A 13,587-nucleotide genomic window follows, 5' to 3' on the forward strand; every position below is an offset into this window, starting at 1 on the left:
AATACAGAAAGCCTCAGCATTAAATTCCAAAAATCACTTCCGACTATATATATATATATATATATATATATATATATATATATATATATATATATATATATATATATATTTTCGAAAATGTAGCAGACTGTCAGTTACAAGTGTTTAATTATATCTATGTCTAGTAATATTAAGGTCATGTCCCAGCATTTTAAATGGGCAGTTTTATTAAAAATGTACTACTGAAATAAAACACCCAATCCCTGAAGCATGACATTTACCACCATCAAGTGTGTTCCTGTACATTTTACAGGATCAGTGGGTACCCAATTCATGGAAATGCAAAAATACACCTTTGCTCCGATCTGGACAGCAGCATTGTGTTCAAAGGCTCCACAAAGCGCCCACTCTACAAAGAAACGGGGTATTTGTTTATACACTTTGATCAATGCAACAGAACTACGTAGATCAAATCCACTTACAATTCAGAGAGGTTGGCATTTCATCAGCAATCAGATGTCCCTACCAACACTCATTTCATCATATGCAAGTACAAACTCAACACTAAGAGGAAAGATGCTCTGCAACGATTAATCTGCATTTGATAAACCCAATACAAAGTCGAAAAATCCCACCCCACCCCACCCCCCCCCAAACGTATCTAACAAAAGCAGCATTTTTGCAAACCATGCACTAGAAACCACCACTTGTCTAGTTTTAGGTCCACTGGAGATATTACAATAGCACCCATGCAGGGTTGCTGTGCAGTTCACTACATTAGACAGAGCTTAGCTTGCCTGTAGAGTAATATCAGTTTAGAGAAAACAACCACACACCACAGTCCCGGACTGCAGAATGGTTTTCAGGGGAAAAATGAACGCTACTATATAATTATATCGTAGCAAAACAAAATGGTACATTAACATCCCACATCATGTGTGGCGAATAAATGATATACAAACTACCAATTTAATTTTGTAGTTCATTGTATCTTTTTACTATATGAAAGGCGGCTTTAGACCAAGGAGATCTAAGCAGGGCTGTGTCACACGAGGCTTACTTACTGTGACAGGGCCCAACTCCAATTTTACTCAAGACATTATCGCAAAACGTGTAAGTGTCAACCTGTACTTCCGCATACACCTTGAACGAGACTTACTACAACGAGCGTTCAAAGAAACAGAAACATATATAATATCTGTACAAATACCACTTACCTTACTGAAATAGGTATGCTTTCAGACTGAGAACGAATCACTGGCTTTGTTGGTATTTATATTCTACCAGCCCGTTGACTCACGGGGCATGTAGGCGTGCCAGGAATACATGGTTTAAAATAAATAAATAAATAAATAAATAAATAAAAGAAAAAAAGTTCTTAACCCAAAATGTTGCTGCACAGTCACATGGCCAATGCCAAATTAAAGCTTGGTTAGTAAAAAGTAGGTTTCCATATGGATTATGATTGTTATGTTTTAGCTTAAATCGGGAACAACATAAAAATATAAAGAATGTTAAGTTCTTTAAAAATACAGTTGCTCCGTTAAGACTGGAGACTCGACTGTTTAATAATGTACTGATTTTATGGCCATGGTCTTTGTTTACCAATAGGATAATTTTCAACCTCTATACTTTTATACCTATTGTTAGGTGATAGTAAATTGTGATATGAAAAATGTACCTGTTATTAATTGTAGGAATAGATGAGGGTTAAGGAGAACCTTTACCATTTTATTATTCCCCCTTTGTAGATCATAATCAATGGATATAAGGAGACGACCTTCCGGTCTGCATGTCACACTTTCATATTTAGTAACATAAATCTAGAGAACACTTATCCAGTTTTAGTTAGGACATTCTTTAACACAAGATACTATTGAGTATATCAGAATCTGGGGAGGCTGCTATTGAGAAACAACTCGTTTGAACTAGCTTCAGATGACTAAGTACTACAGTTTTACTTTCTGTATATATGGCCTTCCAGAGTGAGACCAGTCTTTGGTTAGACTTTTGCCAACACCATCGAAATGTACCTTTACAGCAAGAAGTGATGGCATACCAGTTAGATGGCATTGTAGACTTTCTGTCGCTAAAGTAAAATGCATAAATAAATAAACAAATGCATGAATAAATAAATAAATACATACATAAATAAACTCTGTTGCTAAAGTGTGGTCTGCAATGTTAGGGAAGTTACTTTAAAAAGTAATCTGTTACACCTACAAGTTACTTGAACAGCTAGCAAACCCACTTGTTCCTTCCTCTGACGCCATTTTCTAACAAGAAGCACTGCAAAGTGCTTTCATGTGTTTTTTGTAAGGTTTGACTTACCCTGTTGAAGGGCTTTCTAATTTATTTTTTTACGTAAAATGTGATGGTCACCAGATTTTGTTTTGTCTGAAAAAGCAACCCTTACAGTTATACGTTACTGAAAAATGTAATGAGACTAGAGAGGTATTCATATTACTAAAAGTAGTATACCTCTGTTTACACCGTGTAACAATTATTTTTTTTTTTTTTGGTTCCTGGGTAGTAAGTGTTATTTCCTAATTGCTTATGCCTCAAAAGTATAGAAAATGGCTATTATTCCCCACAAACTTTGCTTTTGTGACCAGGACAGTGATATTCTGAAATGTACCTATTTTCCAGAACATTCCAGATAGATTCAGTGCTGAGTAAACATGGAGTAACTTCCAGAACTTTCCAGTAATATAAATAGTAGTATAAATACAGGGGCCTTAAGCCCACCAGTTAAGTTTAGTTCCAGCTGCCTAGCAGAGTACGGCTGGGAGGTCATAGGAGACTTCAAAATGGTGGCATTCCTGATGGGTTTCCAAGGCGGTTTTACAAAGTTTCCCTGCTATCTTTGCCTTTGGGACAGCAGGGACACCAAGGCGCACTACTACAGGTGGGACTGGCCACAGCAGACCGAGTTCTCTGTGGGGAGGAACAACATCAAGTGGGAGCCACTGGTGGACCCCTGGAAGGTGCTGATGCCACCACTGCACATCAAATTGGGCCTTATGAAACAATTTGTCAGAGCTCTAGATAAGGAGTCGGCAGCCTTCAAGTACCTTCAAGACTTCTTCCCTAAGCTGTCTGAGGCAAAGGTCAAAGCCGGTGTCTTCGTCGGACCACAGATAAAGAAGATCCTGGAGTGCAATGAATTCCCCAAGAAGCTCACTAGTAAGGAGAAAGCAGCTTGAAACAGCTTTGTCGCAGTGGTTCGGGGCTTCCTGTGCAATCACAAGGCCGAAAACTATGTAGAGCTGGTTGAGACTCTGGTGAAGAACTACGGCACAATGGGCTGTAGGATGTCCCTCAAAGTCTATATCCTTGATGCTCATCTTGATAAATTCAAGGAGAACATGGGAGCGTACTCGGAGGAGCAAGGCAAGCGCTTCCACCAGGATATACTGGACTTTGAACTCCGCTACCAAGGACAGTATAACGAGAACATGATGGGAGACTACATTTGGGGGCTGATTCGTGAAAGTGATTTACAGTATAATCGTAAATCTCAAAAAACTACTCACTTCTAAATCTTTTGTAGTCATTTTTGTATTACTTTAGTATAAATACATGTTAATTTGGATTCATATGTTGTTGTTTTTTTACTTTATGTGAATGAAAAACACAAATGTGCCCGTTTTCTCATTGGAAATAGGTAAATTTCAAAATATCACTGTCCTGGTCACAAAAGCAAAGTTTGTGGGGAATAATAGTCATTTTCTATACTTTTGAGGCATAAGCAATTAGGAAATAACACTTACTACCCAGGAACAAAAATTGTGTTACATAGTGTTATCCATATACTGTAAAGGTAGTGCTGATTCCTTATTACTTATGGTTATTCCTGGATTTGTAATAAGAACATAAGAAAGTTTACAAACGAGAGGAGGCCATTCGGCCCATCTTGCTCGTTTGGTTGTTAGTAGCTTATTGATCCCAAAATCTCATCAAGCAGCTTCTTGAAGGATCCCAGGGTGTCAGCTTCAACAACATTACTGGGGAGTTGATTCCAGACCCTCACAATTCTCTGTGTAAAAAAGTGTCTCCTATTTTCTGTTCTGAATGCCCCTTTTTCTAAACTCCATTTGTGACCCCTAGTCCTTGTTTCTTTTTTCAGGCTGAAAAAGTCCCTTGGGTCGACACTGTCAATACCTTTTAGAATTTTGAATGCTTGAATTAGGTCGCCACGTAGTCTTCTTTGTTCAAGACTGAACAGATTCAATTCTTTTAGCCTGTCTGCATATGACATGCCTTTTAAGCCCGGAATAATTCTGGTCGCTCTTCTTTGCACTCTTTCTAGAGCAGCAATATCTTTTTTATAGCGAGGTGACCAGAACTGAACACAATATTCAAGATGAGGTATTACTAGTGCATTGTACAGTTTTAACATTACTTCCCTTGATTTAAATTCAACACTTTTCACAATGTATCCGAGCATCTTGTTAGCCTTTTTTATAGCTTCCCCACATTGTCTAGATGAAGACATTTCTGAGTCAACAAAAACTCCTAGGTCTTTTTCATAGATTCCTTCTCCAATTTCAATATCTCCCATATGATATTTATAATGTACATTTTTATTTCCTGCGTGCAGTACCTTACACTTTTCTCTATTAAATGTCATTTGCCATGTGTCTGCCCAGTTCTGAATCTTGTCTAGATCATTTTGAATGACCTTTGCTGCTGCAACAGTGTTTGCCACTCCTCCTACTTTTGTGTCGTCTGCAAATTTAACAAGTTTGCTTACTATACCAGAATCTAAATCATTAATGTAGATTAGGAATAGCAGAGGACCTAATACTGATCCCTGTGGTACACCGCTGGTTACCACACTCCATTCTGAGGTTTTTCCTCTAATCAGTACTTTCTGTTTTCTACATGTTAACCACTCCCTAATCCATGTACATGTGTTTCCTTGAATCCCAACTGCGTTCAGTTTGAGAATTAATCTTTTGTGCGGGACTTTGTCAAAAGCTTTCTGGAAATCTAAATAAACCATGTCATATGCTTTGCAATTATCCATTATCGATGTTGCATCCTCAAAAAAATCAAGCAAGTTAGTTAGGCACGATCTCCCTTTCCTAAAACCATGTTGACTGTCTCCCAGTACCCTGTTACCATATAGGTAATTTTCCATTTTGGATCTTATTATAGTTTCCATAAGTTTGCATATAATAGAAGTCAGGCTTACTGGTCTGTAGTTACCTGGTTCAGTTTTGTTTCCCTTTTTGTGGATCGGTATTACGTTTGCAATTTTCCAGTCTGTCGGTACCACCCCTGTGTCAAGAGACTGCTGCATGATCTTGGTTAGCGGTTTGTAAATTACTTCTTTCATTTCTTTGAGTACTACTGGGAGGATCTCATCCAGCCCAGGGGATTTGTTTATTTTAAGAGCTCCTAGTCCCTTTAACACTTCTGCCTCAGTTATGCTAAAGTTATTTAAAACTGGATAGGAACTGGATGACATGTGGGGCATGTTGTCAGTATCTTCCTTTGTAAAAACTTGTGAAAAGTAATCATTTAACATATTTGCTATTTTTTTTTCTTCATCTACGATTTTGCCATTTGTATCTCTTAAACATTTAATCTCCTCTTTGAATGTTCTCTTGCTGTTGTAATATTGGAAAAACATTTTGGAATTGGTTTTAGCTCCCTTAGCAATGTTCATTTCTATTTCTCTCTTGGCCTTTCTAACTTCCTTTTTGACTTGCGTTTGCAGTTCTGTGTACTCTTTCTGCGTACTTTCTTTTTGGTCCTTTTTTAATGCTCTGTAAAGTGCCTTTTTTCGCTGAATATTTTTTTTAATTGATCTATTAAACCATTTGGGCAATTTAGTTTTACATTTAGATTTGTCTATTTTAGGGATATAATTGTTTTGTGCCTCTAGTACTACATTTTTGAAGAACAACCATCCTTCTTCTGTGGGTGTTTTCTCTATTTTACTCCAATCTACTTCTGTTAGTCTCTGTTTCATACCTTCATAGTTTGCTTTTCTAAAATTGTAAACCTTAGCTTTAGTCTTTACTTTTGGGGATTTAAAAAACACTTCAAATGAGACCATGTTGTGGTCTGAGTTTGCCAGTGGTTCTCTGACCTCTGTTTTAGTTATTCTATCTTCGTTATTTGAAAAGACTAAATCAAGGCATGCCTCCCCTCTAGTGGGTGCCTTCACAAATTGTGTTAGGAAGCAGTCATTTGTCATTTCCACCATTTCTATTTCATCCTTCGCGCTACCCACCGGGTTTTCCCATTTTATTTGGGGGAAGTTGAAATCCCCCATTAGTATGGCTTCTCCTTTGCTACACACATTTCTAATGTCATTGTATAACAGATTATTGTGCTCACCGTCTGAATCTGGCGGTCTATAGCATGCTCCTATTATTATGCCTTTTGAATTTTTGTCTGTTATTCTGACCCATATTGATTCGGTTTTATTTTCTTTGTCCAGGTTTAACACCTGGGCTTCAAGACTGTTTCTTATGTATAGCGCTACCCCTCCTCCTCTTCCTGCCTGTCTTTCCTATACAGTGTATACCCACAAATATTATATTCGTCCCCATCACTCTCAGATAACCACGTTTCTGTAACACCTATCACATCATAGTTACCTGTTAGTGCAGTAGCTTCAAGTTCTAGAATTTTGTTTCTGATACTTCTAGCATTTAGATAAATACATTTAATGGTTGTCTTACCTGAGTTGTTGTTCTTGTTTTGATGCGGTCTCCCTTCTGTTTTTTTGTTGATTTCTCCCCCCTTCCTTTCTAGTTTAAATGCTTCCGAACCTGCTCGAGGATCTTTTCTCCGAGTAGACTAGTTCCCTTGTTATTTAAATGCAGTCCATCCCGTCTATACAGATAGTCCTCGTTGTAGAATGTGGTCGAATGATAGGTGAAGCCTTCCCATGTGCACCACGTCTTCAGCCATGCGTTTTGATTAATTATTTCCAGCTGTCCATATGGTCCTTTGCAAGGTGCCGGTAGTATACCAGAAAATACCACAGTTTTGTTTTTCTCTTTTAATTTCCTTCCTAGCTCTCTGAATTTGTTTTGCAGGGATTTTGGTCTGTCTCTTCCAATGTTGTTTGTACCGATGTGGACGACTACTACCGGGTCGTCTCCTGTTCGTTCTAGGAGCCTGTCCACGTTTTCAGTGATGTGCTTGACCGAGGCTCCCGGAAGGCAGCACACTGTTGTAGTAAGGGGGTCCAAACTGCGAATTGAACTTGCTGTGTTTGTCAATATGGAGTCCCCAACAATCATGACCTCCCTTCTTTTTGCTGTCTGGTCACCACTGTCAATAGGGTCCTGGATGTTGTTCCTTTCATTCTCTTGTTGTTGGTTCTGCTCATCAAAATTCTGAAGTGACTCAAATCTGTTGGTTGTTTTGATTTCTGGTGGCTGTGTTTGACCAAGTTTCTTTTTTTCCCTGCTTCTGCCTACCTGAACCCAGCTGTTCTGACCTTCTATCTCCCTGGTGGCTTTCAGTCTGTTAGGGGTGATGCAGACTTCCATGAATTGTGGGTGTGCCACTTCCTCTCCAAAACTCTCGAAAGAGCTGTAGCCAGTCAGCTGATGAAACATCTCACGGATAATAATCTGCTTGAATCTCTGCAGTCTGGATTCCGGCTGCATCACAGTACTGAAATTACTCTGCTCCAGATTGTAAATTATCTCCTGCTTAATGTTGATGCTGCTGCTCCATCTTGTGTTTGTCCTCCTTGAACTAACAGCCACTTTTAACACCATAGATCATAGCATTCCTCTTGACCGCCTTCAGAAGTATTCTGGGATCTCTGGAATCTGTCGCTGCTGGATGTCCTCTTACCTATCTGGACACATGCCGTCTGTTTTCTATACTGGACACAGTTGTGCCACGAACCCAATCACTTGTGGTGTCTCTCAAGGGTCTGTTCTTGAACCTCTTCTCCAAAATCTACAAGCTTCTCTTGGGTCATCTCATCCACCAACACAGCCACATGTTTCACGCCAATGCTGACGACATCCACCTCTACTTAAAACTCGACCCTGGTAGCCCCTCTGCCATGGTCCGGCTCTCGGCTTGCATTCAAGATATCGAGGCCTGGATGTCTGCTAATTTTCTTCAGCTCAAAACTATCAAATCAGAACTCCTTCTAGTAGGATCTAAAACTCAACTTATAGCTGCCCTGAACCTCGGAAACTGTCTGCTACTCCCTTCCCCCACTGTACAAAGCCTTGCTGTACTTCTGGACAGCAACCTCTCCTTTGATGCCAACATCTCCTCCATGGTCAAATCGTCCTTTAACACCTTCGAAACATCTCCAAATTCTGTCCTTACCTTTCTCTCCTGGATGCAGAGATACTCTGTCGTGCATTTATCTCTCAACTCGACTACTGCAACTCTCCCTATGGTGGTCTCCCGGCACACGCCATAAGCCGATTGCAGCACAATTAGCCGAGTGCTACCCGCAGGGAGGGAGAGTTATATTGGCCAGGGTGTCCTCGGCTTACCGTGCATCAGCAACCCGTGTGGTCTGGCTGGGTGCCTGCGGGCTTGCCTGTAAGCTGCCCAGGGCTGCTTTGTTCTTCTGTAGCTCTGGGTGGCTGCATGGTGAGTATGAGGTGTGTAAAAAAAACAGCAGCCCACTAGCTCCACACACTTCTGAGGACAACATGTGTTCATCTTTACCCCTCCCAAGTCAGCGCAGGGGTGGTAGCAGTGAGCTGAGATAAACAATAATTGTTCACTACTAAATTGGGGAGAAAACAACAAAAAATGAATTGGTGACTACTAAATAAATAAAAAAAAAAACACAGTTCCCAAATGACGCACTATGTTCACAAACAGAGCACGATCCATTATCCAATGCATGACTTATTCACATTATTGTGGTGACTGGTCAATCTAGTCAACTCACGACTCAGACTCATTGTTTCCCCAATTAATCAAAATCCTTTGTTTCAGCTTTCATGGTTGAGGTTTTTTTTAGAGCGTGTGCGGGAATTCCTTCTTTCTCACACAAACATGTTAATACTGTGTGAGGTACAGCAGGTAACAAACTGACACAACAACTTGGACCTGCCAAACCCTAATACACCTTCTTCATAGTTTAGCTTCCTCTGGGTTCATTTGGGATATTTGTTTAAACACTTATTTGCTGAGTCTCATGTTATTTCTATTTATTTGTAAGTGCTGTTTGAGACCCAGTGCTTCACCTCAGACAGTGTTCAGAACTAAAGACCTAATTCTAACCAAAATCTCCTGCGAAGGAGGTGTAGTCTAAGCAATTGTATGTACGCATGTCACACTTCACCATATACAGTGCCGTGAAGAAGTACTTGCCCCCTGTCTGATTTTCTGCATTTTTGCATATTTTTGACACTGAATGTTATCAGATCTTCAACTAAAATCTAATATTATATAAAACGGACCCTGAGTGAACAAATACCACACAATTTTGATACTTATTTATTAAAGAAAGTTATAAAACAACTCATGCCCCATGTGAAAAAGTAATCGCCCCCTTAGACTAAATAACTGGTTATGCCGCCATTAGCAGCAATAGCTGCAACCAAACACTTCCTGTAGTTATGGATCAGTCTCTCACAGAGCTGTGGAAGAATTTTGGACCACTCCTTCATGCAGAACTGCTTCAATTCAGTGACATTTGTGGGTTTTAGAGCATAAATTGCTCGTTTGAGGTCCTGCCACAACATTTCAATGGGGTTTAGGTCTGGACTTTGATTAGGCCATTAAAAAACTTTAAATTTCTTGTTCTTCAACCATTCTGATGTAGACTTGCTTGTGTGTTTTTCGGATCACTGTCTTGCTGCATGACCTGCATTTTCTGATACAGAGCATAATTCATGGTTCCTTCAGTGATGTCAAGTCGCCTTGGTCCTGATGCAGCAAAGATTCCTCAAATCATGACACTACTACCACCATGCTTGACCATTGGTATAAGGTTCTTATTGTGGGATGAAGTGTTTGGTTTTCACCAGACATAACGGGGCCCATGTTGGCCAATAAGTTCCTTTTTTGACTCATCTGTCCAAAGAACATTGTTCTAGAACTCTTGAGGATCATCCAGGTGCTTTTATGGCAAACTTGAGACGAGCATTTGTATTCTTCTTAGTGAGCAGTGATTTCCGCCTTTCTACTCTGCCATGAATCCCATTTTTGCCCAGTGTCTTTCTGATGGTGGAGTCATGAACACTGACCTTAGCCGAGGCAAGAGAGGGCTGCAGATCCCTGGATGTTGTTCTAGGGTTCCTTGTGACTTCCTGAACAATTTTAGGCCTTGCTCTCAGAGAGATTTTGGCAGGACGGCCACTCCTGGGAAGATTCAGTACTATCCCAAACGTTCTCCATATGGCTCTGACTGTGGTTTGGTGGAGCCCCAGAGCCTTAGAAATGGCTTGTAACCCTTTCCAGACTGATTAGCATCAACATTTTTTTAACAGAGGTTTTCAGGAATTTCTTTTGATCGTGGCATGATGTGCCTCTAGAATCTGTGCGCTGACAACGTCTCTCTGATGGTAAGGGCCAAAGTTAGTCAGATTTATATTGGGCAGGGCTGGCCCAAATTAGGCCTGATTGTTAACCATAGTATTCAACAACTGACCCTAATTATCCCTTTAATTAGGTTGCGCTAACTATGGGGGCAATATATTTTTCACACCTGAAGGTTGCATGTTTGAATACCTTGCACACCAAACAAATGAAAGAAGCACCAAACTTTTGTGTCATTTTTTTTCTCTCAGACTCCCTCTTTATACTACAACAACCCAGTAAAATATCTGACCAAATTCAGTAGTAAAATTTTGCAAAAATGCAGAAAATTAGGCAAGGGGAAAATACTTTTTCATGGCACTGTATCGAGAGACCCCCTTTTTTAATTATCAGGAAATTTGGTATTAACATTACTCAGTTTCATTTTTTTAGATTATCCAATTTTGGAGATATAGGGATCTAAATCTAACCCTGATTAAGTCACATTGCATGTTTGTATATACCTGGAGAATCACTTATCAACCTGTGATAAAATATTTCATTATTAATTCTTATTCTATACTTTTCTGTACATACTGTTGATATACATCATGGTCATCAACGTTTCTGTCATATGGAAAACTCTGATTGAGAATGTACAGCCGTGGTAATGGGGGGTCCATGTTACTGACAGGTTTGTTAAAGGTGTAGAACCTGGTTTGTGTTGCAACCTGCTTTCTTTTGGTCAAGCCTGTTTGAAAACTGAGAAGCCTTTTTTTTTTGTTGAAACTTTTGTTGCAAGCCTTCTATTCCATATTCCACTTTGGAATGCTGGGCTGGGACAGCTTGTTCTGAGGGATATGGGAATGAGGTCATTTGTTAATTATGTGGACAGCACAGTATAAAAGGTGTTGTTTGTAAGGAGGTTACTTCACAAACATGTTTGAAACATCCTTTATAAAAGTTTACCACAGTAAATTTGAATTGTAATTTTGAAGTTTTCCCATGCTTCCCCCATTGTTATACAATGTATTTACCATAGTTTACCATGTCTTGTAATATGTTCTACCATACCCTTATGAGCTTTCCACTGCTTACACATGCTTTATCGTGCTTTTTACTCTGCTTTTAGTATGAGAAACTTTGATAAGGGATGCTTGAAGGCCAGTTTTATGTTTCAGGTTGTTTAGCCACTGTTACGTTATATTTACTTTCATATTTACACAAGACTATTCTGTGCACCTTAACAAATGCCAACAGGTTAAAATTAATGTATAATAATATTAACTGCTGTTTTTTTGTTTAGAAAACTACTGTATAAGAGAAATCCATTGTTTTGTTCAAAAGTATGCTCTAGATGGCAGCAGAGAGCCATGATTGCTTGTGTAGTTTTTTAAAACAAATACACTGCAGTTTGTTGTAGTGTAGTCATATAGTATATTTTTTAACTGATAAATTTCACACAGCAAATACAATAGTGAATTTTTCCAGACTTATTTATTCTATTTTAAATGTGCATGGCAATAAGATAAGAAGATGGTTACATATGCTGCTGTGAACACACACACTACCGTCAAACGAACAGATTAAAAATAGACTCGTTATCACTAGGAATAGGGCTACTCTTCCCTCTTGCATCCCTTATTAAACTTTGTAACATACAGTTCTCTCGCCACAGCTGTAAATACTAAATCAGAATATGGGTAAATAAAAATTGCCTGGCTACATCAAACATATACACAAATAAAAATGTACGTTTATCATGGACAGATGGACAGATTCCCCAAATAACTCTGAATAACTTCTCTTATAAAATAAAATGTTTTCTTTAAAAAAACAAACAAAAAAAAAACCCAGAAATTACTATAGAACTGTAGGGCCGAAAGTGTTGCATCATCAAAAGTGGTACATCATCAGAATGTGATATGCATACAATGCCAGAAAATGGTACGCTATCAATGCTCTGATTGACTACTGCACAAATCACAAACAAGACAAACTGCAGTTCATCCACAAAATAGTATATGTTTACAATGTTAGACAACCCAACTTGTTATTCATTAGTTAAAGTCACATACATTTGCTAAATTGTGGAAAAAAATACATACAGGTATTAAAAAAGAACTTAAAGGGCCCAGTCAGTACACCGTGCGCATATGATCGTATCCCCTTCAGGTGGTCGTTTCCTTGTTTTCTGAGCTAAGCTCAGTACACTGTACCCATATGATCGTATCCCCTTCAGGTGGTCGTTTCCTTGTTTTCTGAGCTAAGCTCAGTACACTGTACCCATATGATCGTATCCCCTTCAGGTGGTTGTTTCCTTGTTTTCTGAGCTAAGTTCAGTACACTGTACCCATATGATCGTATCCCCTTCAGGTGGTCGTTTCCTTGTTTTCTGAGCTAAGCTCAGTACACTGTACCCATATGATCGTATCCCCTTCAGGTGGTCGTTTCCTTGTTTTCTGAGCTAAGCTAAGCTCAGTACACTGTACCCATATGATCGTATCCCCTTCAGGTGGTCGTTTCCTTGTTTTCTGAGCTAAGCTCAGTACACTGTACCCATATGATCGTATCCCCTTCAGGTGGTTGTTTCCTTGTTTTCTGAGCTAAGTTCAGTACACTGTACCCATATGATCGTATCCCCTTCAGGTGGTCGTTTCCTTGTTTTCTGAGCTAAGCTCAGTACACTGTACCCATATGATCGTATCCCCTTCAGGTGGTCGTTTCCTTGTTTTCTGAGCTAAGCTCAGTACACTGTACCCATATGATCGTATCCCCTTCAGGTGGTCGTTTCCTTGTTTTCTGAGATAAGCTCAGTACACTGTACCCATATGATCGTACCCCTTTCAGGTGGTCGTTTTCTTGTTTTTTGAGCTAGAATGATTTGCACATGCCTGGGCAAGCGTAGTATATGATGTACCACATTTTAATGTGTACCACAAAATAACACCACACTGGGTTTGTCTGCACTCATATAAGCTCTTAACCCCATCTCATCTTACAGTTAGAGACATAATTCCTAACGACAATGCATCGCACACTGACTGTTACAAGCACACATGAATGAGGAATGTGCCTCTGGACACTGAGGTTTTGTCAAATGTACACCCCCTTGGGCTGTTTTTTTTT

At 39.4% G+C, this 13,587-nt stretch overlaps 1 non-coding gene across 1 annotated transcript; it reads right to left on the reverse strand.

Annotated features, from left to right (window-relative positions):
* Positions 1-455: 455 nt before the first annotated feature.
* On the reverse strand, positions 456-531 carry LOC121327448. Its single transcript, XR_005951565.1, has one exon. It is a non-coding gene; the product is annotated as a small nucleolar RNA SNORD74 (small nucleolar RNA).
* Positions 532-13,587: the final 13,056 nt, after the last annotated feature.

This window comes from Polyodon spathula, chromosome 14, assembly GCF_017654505.1.
Source record: "Polyodon spathula isolate WHYD16114869_AA chromosome 14, ASM1765450v1, whole genome shotgun sequence".
Classification (NCBI taxonomy): Eukaryota; Metazoa; Chordata; class Actinopteri; order Acipenseriformes; family Polyodontidae; genus Polyodon; species Polyodon spathula.